Genomic DNA, 12213 nt, shown 5'->3' with positions numbered 1-12213 from the left:
ACAAAACGTCCACCAGTAGGGAAGGAGATAGTGATAATGATTCCAAGGAAGTAGAGTAAGGGGTCTCTTACTCAGTCACTACCCTCTCAGATAGTAACACCACTTGGAGTAACCCCAGTAGCATCTCAGATGAAGGAGACACTGAAGATGCAGATCTTCAGAAACTGGTCCAAAGGACAGCTTTAGAAGCTAAACTCCTAGCCATAGAAAAAGAAAGAGCTGAGATGGGCATAGGACCCATCTCCGGTAGCAGCAAAATAATAACTAGGGAGGTAGATTTTGCAGACTCCAAAATCCCCAAAGGGATTGTTCCTAAATACTGTAAATCTGATGATATCACTAAGTGGTTCATTGTATTTGAGAGAGCTTGTCTTGGTAGACAGGTCCACAGGAAGCTGTGGAGTGCTATCCTGTGGGATATGTTCTCAGGAAAGTGCAGGGATAGACTCCTGACGCTGAATGAGAAAGATGCTACATCCTATGACCTCATGAAGGGTACCCTGATTGAGGTCTTGGATTCTGCACCGAGGAGTATAGGATAAGATTCAGGGAGTCCAAGAAAACACAAGGCCAATCCTGGGTAGATTTTGTAGATTACTCAGTGAAAACTCTAGGAGGTTGGTGCATTGGATCAATCTACATGGTTTTGGAGGGCTGTATAGTTTGATTATGAAGGAGCACCTTTTAAGTAATTGCCACGAGGAAACACTACATCAATTCCTGGTAGACCTGGGTCTATTTTCTGCACTAGAATTGGGAACGAAAGCAGACCACTGGTTAAAGACAAGGGTCAGTAAAGCTAACACTGGTGGGGGAGAACAAAAGAAAGGTGCTAAAAGGTCCCCCAAGGGAAAGAGTGTAAACCTAAAAATAACTAAGAGTCTTCTAAAGGGCCCCAAAACCTGCTCAGGAGGGTGGCCCAGAGTCTCTTCACAGTCTAAGGGTGAGTACCAGGGGAAGAACTGGGATCCCAACAAGGCTCGGTGTCATGATTCTAAAGCACCAAGACACTGAACTGGAGACCAAAGCTGTAAAAATAGAAAGAATATGTATCTCTAGTATCTCCCGGCAGTACCTGCAGTTGCTAACGTCCAGAAGGGATCCCAGGCAACATTAGCCTTTGAGGGAGAGGTGGTCTTAGTCTGTGCAGCCTGGCCAGCTAATATGAAAAAATACCAGCAGTTTCCCAAGATTAATGGGTCTAGAATAGAGGCCGTGAGAGATACTGGGGCTAGTGTAACCATGGTGACCAAGAAACTAGTTCACCCAGATCAGTACCTGATTGGAAAGTCCTATCCAGTCATCAATGCTAACAGTATCACCACCGTCCATCCCATGGCTGTGGTCACTTTGTACTGGGGGAGTGGTTGGACAAAAAGAAGTAGTAGTGACCCCAAGTCGAACTGAGGGCCCATGCAGGCATGGTAGACCTCTCAGAATGGGGGCTTGTAACCACAAGGGCACAACGCAGAGATATGGGTGAAAAAGTGGTGCTGGATCCTGGAAGAATGAAACAGCCCTCCAAGAGAAAGGGCAAGAAGACTGCGGGACCAGCTTCTAAACAGATACCAAGTCAGAAACCTTCTTCTCAGAAAGAAGACTTGTTATTTTCAGAGGGAGCTGAGGCTGAAGAGATTGGGCCTTACCCTGCAGATCTCTTTAGCCCAGGGGGGCCCTCTAAATGGGTCTGTGCCAATGACAAGAAACATGTCCCACTTTTCAAAGACTGAGGCAGCAAGCTGTTGCACAGGACAAGGGTGATGTCAGTGGCACTCACAGGCTGTATTGGGAGGACGGGCTCCTGTACACTGAGGCTAGAGGCCCCAAACCTGGTGCAAGCAGGAGAGTGGTAGTACCTCAGAGTTTTAGATAGTTTCTCCTTAATTTGGCCCATAATCTTAGAATAGATTAGTCGAACACTTTGACTGGCCAGGGATGTCTCAGCAGGTGAAGTACTTTTTTTAGTCCTGTGTCACCTGCCAAGACAGTGGCAACGCAGGAGGCCACAAACGCCACCCTTAATTCCACTTTCAGTGTTTTGGGTACCCTTGAAAGGGTAGCGGTCAGCATTGTTGGCCCCCTGGAGCATCTAACAGCCTCAGGGAACTATATTCTGGTAGGAGTGGATCATGCCTCCAGGTATCCTAAAAATATTCCTCTGAGGTCCACCACTGCTCCAATTATGGCAAAATGAATGAATGAATGAAAAATAATTTGTATTGCGCAGAACAATAACCCGAAGGCATCAAGGCGCCTAGCCAAGGTCAAGAGGGACCAAGAGAGGAAACATTAGAGTCTCAGACGTAGGCTTGCTTAAAGAGAAAGGTCTTTAAGGTAGTGCGAAAAATCTGTAGAGATGGAAGGGATCTAAGATCCAGGGGAAGTTCATTCCACCATTTAGGAGCCAGAGTGGAAAAGGCTCTGCCACCCCACCTGGCTTTCCGTACACGGGGAACTGCAAGGAGCAGTTTCCCAGAGGAGCGCAGGTTTCTAGGGGGAACATAGTGGGAGATGATGGAACCAATTCCCGTGTCGCTCTTCTTGGCGATGGCTCTATAGGTTCTTGGCGATGGCTCTATAGCAAAGGTTCTCCTTGGTGTCTTTATCAGGGTTGGTTTTCCTAAGGTGGTAGTATCAGACAGAGGTACCAACCTCATGCCTGCATGCTTAAAATACATGTGAGATGAGTGTGGAGTGAATTACAGGTTAGTCACATCACACCACCCATGAACCTATGGCCTGGGGGAGAGATTCAACCAGACATTGAAAGGCATAATTGGTGGACTCCCTGAAAAACTCAGAAAGAGATGGGATGTCCTACTTCCATGCCTGCTTTTTGCCTACAGGGAAGTATCACATAAGGGAGTGGGGTTCTCAACTTTGAACTTCTGTTTGGACATCCTGTTAGAGGTCATCTGAGTCTTGTCATGGAAGGATGGGAGAAGCCTCTCAAAGACCACAACAAGGCATGCTGGACTGTGTGCTTGGCCTTCGTTCAAGGATGGCTGAGTAAATGGCAAAAGCAAGCCAAAAGCTTCAGGCCAGCCACGAGCTTCAAAAGCAGTGGTATGACCAAAGGACTGCTTTGATAGAATTTAAACCAGGGCAGAAGGTATGACCTCCAAGACAAGTGGAGTGGTCCCTACCCTGTCCTTAATAGAAAAGGGTAGGCCACCAATCTAGTGGACCACGGCTGTTGCAAACATCCAAAAAGGGTGATACATGTTAACTGCCTGAAGCAGTATTGTGACAGAGCTTACATGACCATGCTCATGGTCACAGATGAAGGACAGGAAACTGAGAGTGAATCTCTCTCTGATCTCCTCTCCAGCAATCCAAAAGATGGGTCTGTTGATTGAGTGGTTTTTTCAGACACCACCACTGACCAACAGCAAGCTGGGTGCAGGCAAGTCGTATGTCAGTAGCTGAGCTCTTCTCTCTGACACCTGGTCAGACCAGTTGGTGTACCCATGATGCGGAAACTGGTAACAGCCTACCTGTCAAAAAGAACATTTACCGTCAGACTGATAATGTCAGACAGAGCATCCAAGCTGAAGTAAGCAAGAAGTTGGAATTGGGTGTCGCCTCGGCACCCAACATAGCCATAGCCATCCCGTAAGACTACAAGATCACCCACAGGGACTGCACCAACGGAGCAGGAGGAGGAATCGCCATTGTCCTCAGGAACACTCTCAGAGTCTCATCCAACACCGACGACACTGTGACGGGGTCAAGAGGAATCGGCAACAGGCGGGTCTTAGTTTTAACAGGTTTTATTGTGTTGTACAAGTGGTCAGTACACTTCTTCCTTAAAGAGGTATTACGTCGTGGAGATCTACTTCTACTCAGCCTCCTGTGATGACGTTCAGATGGGTCGAGTCGTCGAAACACCTCCGGACTCCGTCGAGGCTTTACGTCTGGGTCCGTTTTGGCTCTCGGATTAAACAGACAGAGATAGTCTTTCGTGAGAGGGGTGCTTTACATACATATATATGTGAAGGGGAAAGGGAGTGAGGACACATTAACCCGTGTACCACTCTTTGCGTCGGACTACTGGAAGTGCAGGATAGTGCTCGGGGAAAGGTACACCGGGTCAAGGAGGGATCAGGGTTGATTAGGCGAACCGCCCTTACGTCCCACCCAGTTCCGGATAGTATTGCGTACCTGAGTTAGCCACACATCTCCCCTGGGTGTGTGGCGGGGTGACTCGTAAAGTCGTTGGCCTCCTGGCTTCTTGTCCGTTCTTGAGGTCACAGTTTCCTCACACTCCGGGTCTCTCTTCCCTTCAGCCTCCACGTCCGTACTCCTCCGCTCCTCGTCAGCTTCTCTCCACACGTCTTCTTCTCTCCGGGTGAACAAGCACACCTGGTGCTGGCGTTCCTCCGTATAAGACGTCTCCGCCTCACCATACAGCCCCGCCCATTCCTCTGCTGTCTCCTCGTTAAAGGGCCAGTGTCTCTCCTCGCTCTCTTGCATGCTGTCTGTGGTCTCGACGTTCTGTGAAGGGTAGAAGAGGGGTGTTGAAGGGGAAACAATGTCCTGCAATGTCTCTTTAATGTATACAGGGTCATCCTGTACTGTCACTCTGTTACACACCTCCCCCATGCACACTCACGATCAGGGAGTGGGTGGCGTGATAGAAAGTCAGCCCCAACATTTTCCAAACCTTTGCGATGATGTATTGTGAATTTATAGGGCTGCAGGGACAAAAACCATCTTAGAACCCTGGCATTGTTCGATTTGTTGTGGGCCATCCACAACAGGGGGGCATGGTCAGTATGCAGAGAGAATTTGTGTCCTTCAAGATAGTATGCGAGTTTCTCTACCGCCCATTTAATGGCGAGGCATTCTTTTTCTATTGTTGCATACTTTAGCTAAGAGGGAAAGAGTTTTCTGCTTATGTATAATATGCGATGTTCATGATTGTCCGATCCCATCTGAGAAAGTACCGCGCCAATGCCATAGTCTGAGGCGTCGGTGTGCAAAATAAAAGGTTTGGAGAAGTCCGGAGATGTAAGGACCGGGGTAGATGTGATGACCGACTTCAATCAATCGAAAGCGTCCTGCATCTCAGTTGTGGGGGTAATGGGAGACGTTGATTTCCCTTGTTGTTTCAGTGAGTCAGTGAGAGGGGCAGCCACGTGAGCAAACTGGGGTATAAAGCGTCGGTAGTATCCAACCAACCCTAGGAAGGCCCTCATTTCTCTTCTGTTCGTAGGGAATGGTGTATCAGCAATGGCCCGTATTTTTTCTATCTGCGGCTCAATAACACCATGCCCGACTAAATAGCCCAAGTACTTTACTTTCTGAAAAACAACTTTGGATTTTTTTGCATTGATTGTTAATCCGGCGTTCTCCAAGACTCTGAACACAGTGTGTAAGTGTGACACATGAGTGGACCAATTTGGGCTATAGATGACAATGTCGTCAAGATATGCTGAAGTGAAGTCCGTCAAACCTTTCAAAACAGTGTTAATTAGGTGCTGAAACGTGACGGGGGCCCCGTGCAGTCCAAAGGGAAGTACTGTGAATTCGGAGTGTCCATCTTCAGTGGAAAAAGCAGTTTTTTTATGTCATCCTCTTTGAGGGGCACTTGCCAGTACCCCTTCATGAGGTCTAGCGTGGTAATGTATTGGGCATCACCCAGTATCTCAATAAGTTTGTCTACCCGTGGAATCGGATATGCATCAAACGTTGAAATTTCATTAAGGGCACGAAAGTCCATGCAAAAACGTCGACTCCCGTCGGGCTTCGGAACCATGACAATGGGGTTCGACCAGTCGCTCTTGAAGGGACTGATAACCCCCATCTCCAACATTTCATTGATTTCATTTCTGAAGGCGGCCCGTCTTGCTTCTGGGATTCTATAAGGGTGTATCTTCACTCTCTGACCAGGAGGTGTGTCAATAGAATGTTCAGCCAGAGTAGTTCTACCTGGTGTGTTCGAAAACAGGGAATCATGTCACAAGAGTATGTCCTGAAGGTCTTTTTGTTGCTGATCATTGAGTTCATCATTAAGGATTAGTTGATCACGAGTACAGGAGCTTCGTTGCGGATCTGACGCCATGTGTACTCCTGCAGGCAGTGGACCCAACCACTTCTTGAGCAAATTGATGTGATATGTCTGCTCTTTGGTCGGGGTCACCTGTAGTTTGTAGCTTGTTCTTCCAATCGTTTCAACCACTTTATAGGGCCCGACCCATTCAGCTCGAAATTTCTGTGTGGAGGAATGAAAGAGAACCAGAGCCCAATCATCCACGCTAAGTTGCCTCCATTTCTTTCCTTTATCATAGGCCATTTTCTGACGTCTCTGACTCTCCTCTAGTTGGGCCGAAGCCAATTCTCTCAGTTTACCCAGTATGGATCTCAGATTTCTAGCATAGTCCAGAGTGGCAGCTGTTTCTTCCTGAGTCTCATTCTCCCAAGCATCTTTGGTCATCTCCAGGAGAGAGCGTGGAAGGCAACCATACAGGAGTTCGAAGGGGGAAATTCCCTTACTGCTATGTTTCTGACCCCTTATCGTATACAACGCTAGGGGCAGCATCTGGTCCCAGTCGGACCCGCTGACTTCCATCATCTTCCTGAGGGTCGACTTCAGAGTGCGATTATAACGTTCCACCAGAACGTCCGTCTGAGGGTGGTATACAGAGGTGCAAATCTGGTGGATATTCAGGTTGTGGCAAATTTCTTTCATTAATTTCGAGACAAACGGCGTGCCCTGATCCGTTAGGATCTCCTTGGGGAATCCCACTCGACTAAATTACTCAATCATTTTCTCACCAACTTGTTTAGACATAGTGGTTGTTAATGGAAAAGAGTATGTGTTGGAAACCTTTTTTGATCTTTGGCAAGGGTCCAATGAGATCCATACCGACTCTCTCGAATGGTTTACCATTGATAGGTAACGGTTGCAACGGTACAGAAGGTGGTTTGGTCATGTTCTTCTTTTGAAATATCCTGCATTCCTTGCAGTATATAGAGGTGTCCTTATATATTCCCGGCCCCCAAAAATTATTTAGGATATTTTGTGTAGTTTTCTCAGTACCTGTATGTCCGGCTATCAAATGACTGTGTCCGAAAAACAGTACTTAGTCCCGAAAAGGTACGGGTACTAGGAGTTGTAGAGGATCATCTGGTTTTCCTTGTCTATACAATAGCTCGTTTTGTATTATGAATTTGGGATATACATTGACATCTTTATCCTGATTTGCATGAGCCTGTTCCCATGCATTGTAGAGGGTAGGATCGTTGATTTGTGCGAAACGGAAACTTTTGTCCAAGACCCATGGATCTGGGAAGATTAACGCTGGAAATGTACCTTGTTGTTTGTCTGTGGAACCAAAACCTCCTGTACCGCGTTCAGTGTCATCTAGAACCTTTAGCTCCTCCGAAGTGGGGTACGATATGCGCTCACAAATCAGTTGTGCCACTCGATCACCTTTATTTACTTGAAACTCTTTTTTTCCAAAGTTAAAAAGTATGATTCCCACATTTCCTCTGTAGTCTTCATCAATGACTCCAGCCCCTACATCAATGAAATGTTTCGCCGCTAGTCCAGATCGTGGGGCGAGTCTTCCGTAGCAGCCTGTGGGAACAGCAATTTGAATGTCGGTTTTAATAAGTGCTTTTTCTTTTGGAGGAATTGTATAGTCATAGGCACTGTATAAATCATAACCGGCGGCTTTACGGGAGCCTCTTGTAGGAGAAGTGGCATTTTTAGACAATTTTACGAAGCGTGAGACAACATCATTTGTTTCTTTGCAGTTGGTTCCTTTTGAGTCCAGTTTTTTTCCGAAAAACATCTTGGGATTGAATGTATGAATCCTGTTCCAAAGTTTTTTTAAACATTTGTAAAAACCTTGGGTTGTCTGTCTCAATAATCAAGTCTTCAGGGAGAGTTGCGAGGACTCCTACCCTAATAGTATGAGGTTTTCCCAGGGTAGGTTGGATTGGTACGTCGGCCAAAGGGTAAGGTTTAATATCCCCATGTACGCACTTGATATTTACTTTCTTTTGGGGAATATATTGATCAAGGGGTACGTGCTGTGATTGGATAACTGATTGCCGACAGCCTGAATCTAAGAGTGCTTGTACAGATGAACCGTTCACTTTAACACTTACTCTGTATGCAGCTCCCATTTCTGCGGAATAAAGTACAGCTCGGGGTAGATAGCCCACCTCCATCGGTTCTTCTGAATTTCTTCTTTTTGGGCATAATCGGGCGATATGACCCCAGTTACCGCAGTCGAAACATTGTGGTTCTGATGGTCCGGTATGTTCCGTTCTCCATGTGCGAGACCGCGGAGGGTCCACTGGCCGTGTTACACGTTTTTAAGTTTTTGGATTTGGCTTGTAAGATTTCTTATAATCCCAACTCGTTTTTGTATTTGTCTTGTAAGATTTCTCATAATCCCAACTTGGATTCTTAGGTTGAGCTCGGGAAAATGTGGAAGCCATCTCGACGGCTTGGATGGTTGTCAGATTATGGTGTTGTCTAAGCCATTTCTGAGTTTCATATGGGAGAGCCTCTAGGAACTGTTCAAGGTATATACGGTCTAGTATTTCTTCCTTACTACTGGTTGCTGGTGTGAGCCACTTATCAGCTGCCATTTTTAGTCTAACAAAAAGAGTTTTTGGATTTTCTCCAGGGTTCCCTCTCTCTTTTCGGAACCGCAGTCGATAGGCTTCCGCGTCGAGCCCTAGGTGGTCTAATATTATTTTCTTTATGTCATTATACGGAGTGTCTCCAGTGGGATTCGCAACCTGATATGCGGCCTGTGCTTCACCTCCTAGTAAGGGTGCTAGGAAGAAGTGCCACTTACTGATGGGCCAGCCACATGCTCTAGAGGCTCGTTCAAAGTTCAACAGGAACGAATCGGGGTCTTCTCCAGGTTGATATTTTTGGAGGGAAACTGCTGGTGCTCCATGTGTCACGGGTCTTTCTATATTCCAAATTCGCTGTACTGGGTCAGTCCATGGGGGAAGAACTTCTGTTCGTGCTTCAAAGGCTTTCTTCCATATCTCTCGGTCAGCTTGTGCCGATGACAGTTGTTGTTCTACTACCCACTCAAGCCTCTCTTGACCCTTCACTAATTACTGAATGACTGTTTCCATCTTTTCTATACAGATGGTGTTGATGCCCGCATTCTCCACCACTGTGATGGGGTCAAGAGGAATCAGCAACAGGCGGGTCTTAGTTTTAACAGGTTTTATTGTGTTGTACAAGTGGCCAGTACACTTCTTCCTTAAAGAGGTATTACGTCGTGGAGATCTACTTCTACTCGGCCTCCTGTGATGAGGTTGAGATGGGTCTAGTCGTCGAAACACCTCCGGACTCCGTTGAGGATTTACGTCTGGGTCCGTTTTGGCTCTCGGATTAAACACTCTTTGCGTCGGACTACTGGAAGTGCAGGATAGTGCTCGGGGAAAGGTACACCGGGTCAAGGAGGGATCAGGGTTGATTAGGCGAACTGCCCTTACGTCCCACCCAGTTCCGGATAGTATTGCGTACCTGAGTTACCAACACCTCCCCTGGGTGTGTGGCGGGGCGACTCGTAAAATTGTTGGCCTCCTGGCTTCTCGTCCGTTCTTGAGGTCACTGCTTCCTCACACTCTGGGTCTCTCTTCCCTTCAGCCTCCCCGTCCGTACTCCTCCGCTCCTCGTCAGCTTCTCTCCACGCGTCTTCTTCTCTCCGGGTGAACAAGCACACCTGGTGCTGGCATTCCTCCGTATAAGACGTCTCCACCTCACCATACAGCCCCGCCCATTCCTCTGCTGTCTTCTCGTTAAAGGGCCAGTGTCTCTCCTGCCTCTCTTGTGTGCTGTCTGTGGTCTCGACATTCTATGAAGGGTAGAAGAGGGGTGTTGAAGGGGAAACAATGTCCTGCAATGTCTCTTTAATTTATACGGGGTCATCCTGTACTGTCACTCTGTTACAGACACCCTCCGCACCGCCGAACACCTGTACTTCCAGATCCACACCGACCCCAACACCACCCTCAGAGGAACCCTCATCTATAGAGCCCCCCGACTACAGTTCAGCGACTCCATCGCCGACTTCGTCAGCACACACGCCCTCACCTCCATGGACTACATCCTCCTCAGGGACCTGAACTTCCACCTCGAGAACAACAACAACACCAACTCCACCACCCTGATCGACAACCTAGCCAAGCTCGGACTCAGACAACTCGTTACAACACACACCCCCTTTACCGGTCACACACTTGACCCCATCTTCTTCGCAAGCCCCCACGTCTCCTTCAACCACACCACCGAACTCCACTGGACTGACCATCGCTGCATCCACTTCACCTTCAAGAAACCCATCACGCACCACCACACCAAACAGATGCCTCGCCGCTGCTGGAGCAAAGTCACTGAAGACAAGCTAACCACCACCCTTGCCCAGAGCCCACCCGCTGACTCCACCGACCCCGACACCGCAGCCTGCAACCTCAGACAGTTGATCAACGACTGCGCCAACACCCTCACCCCGATCAAGAAACCCTCCAACAGTTACACCAACAAGAAAGCCAGCTGGTTCACTGAAGACCTCCGGGCCTCCAAGCAAACCTACCGAAAGCTGGAGAAGATCTGGCTCCGTGAACGATCACCGCAGCCCACAAGAATGCCACCAGCAGACACCATCACCTCATCAGATCCACCAAAAGGGCCTCCTTCAAAAAACGCCTGGACAACAACGCGCACAACAGCAAAGAGCTCTGCAACATAGTGAAGGAACTCTCCAACCCCAGCTCCAACACCAACGACGTCCCACCCTCGCAAGACCTGTGTGACTCGCTGGCCACCTTCTTCCACCACAAGATTGCAGACATCCACAACAGCTTCAATGCCACAATTGCCCCGACAACCACTGAGACCTCCGCCCCCACGACCACCATCCGTACCAACCGCCCGCTCTCCTGCACCAACATCAACGACGCCGACACCATCTAGATCATGAACAACATCCTCTCCGGATCTCAGTCAGACCCATGCCCACACCACATCTTCAACAAAGCCAGTAAATCCATTGCACCCCATCTCTGGAAAGTCATCAACACCTCCTTTGAGACAGCAACCTTCCCGGGGAGCTGGAAGTACGCCGAGACCAAAGCCTTACTCAAGAAACCCAAGGCGGACATCAAGGACCTCAACAACCTCCGTCACATCTCCCTGCTCCTGTTCCCGGCAAAGGTCATCGAGAAAACCATCAACAAACAACTGATCCGCTACCTCGAGGAGAACAACATCCTGGACCCTTCCCAGTCCGGGTTCCGTAGCAACCACAGCACCGAGACTGCCCTCATTGCCGCCACCGATGACATCAAGTCCCTGCTGGACAACGGAGAAAAGGCGGCCCTCATCCTCTTGGACCTGTCAGCCGCCTTCGACATGGTTTCAACCTCACACTACGAACACGCCTCCACAATGCTGGGATCCAAGAGAAGGGCCTGGACTGGACCACCTCCTTCCTCTCCAGCAGAACACAGAGCGACTGCCTCCCCCCCTTCCGCTCCGAAGCCACCACTCAGCCCAACTCTGTTTAACATCTACATGGCACCGCTCACCCACGACGCCCGTCGGCATGACCTCAACATCAACCCTATCCGATGACACCCAGCTGATCCTCTCCCTCACCAAGGATCCCCACACCGCCAAAACCAACCTTCACGAAGGAATGAAGGCTGTCGCTGAATGGATGAGGAACAGCCGACTGAAGCTGAACTCGGACAAGACGGAGGTCCTCATCCTCGGATCCACCCCTTCAGCCTGGGATGACTCCTGGTGGCCGACCGCACTGGGAACCGCACTAAGACCCACCGACCACGCACGCAACCTAGGGGTCATCCTTGACTCCACCCTCTCCATGGCTAAACAGGTCAACGCCATCTCCTCCTCCTGCTTCAACACCCTCCTCATGCTACGCAGGATCTACAAGTGGATCCCCAATGAAATGAGAAGAACGGTCACCCAGGCCCTGATCAGCAGTAGGTTGGACTACGGAAACACCCTCTACACAGGAGCCTCGGCCAAACTCCTGAGACAGCTCCAACGCATCCAGAACGCCTCAGCACGCCTGATCCTCGACATCCCTCACCACAGCCACATCAAACCCCACCTGAGAGACCTGCACTGGCTCCCGGTCAACAAGAGGATAACCTTCAAGCTCCTCACCCAGGCACACAGGGCACTCCACAAAACTGGAC

The 12213-nt window shown here is 48.9% G+C and overlaps 1 pseudogene; it reads right to left on the bottom strand.

Moving 5' to 3' along the window:
* Nucleotides 1-7088: 7088 nt before the first annotated feature.
* On the bottom strand, nt 7089-7802 carry LOC147689830 (deoxyuridine 5'-triphosphate nucleotidohydrolase pseudogene; annotated as a pseudogene).
* Nucleotides 7803-12213: the final 4411 nt, after the last annotated feature.

The sequence above is a fragment of the Lissotriton vulgaris genome, chromosome 9 (genome assembly GCF_964263255.1).
Source record: "Lissotriton vulgaris chromosome 9, aLisVul1.2, whole genome shotgun sequence".
In the NCBI taxonomy this organism is placed as follows: Eukaryota; Metazoa; Chordata; class Amphibia; order Caudata; family Salamandridae; genus Lissotriton; species Lissotriton vulgaris.
Note: the sequence above shows the minus strand (reverse complement) of the source record. Positions and strands in the feature narration are given on the sequence as shown.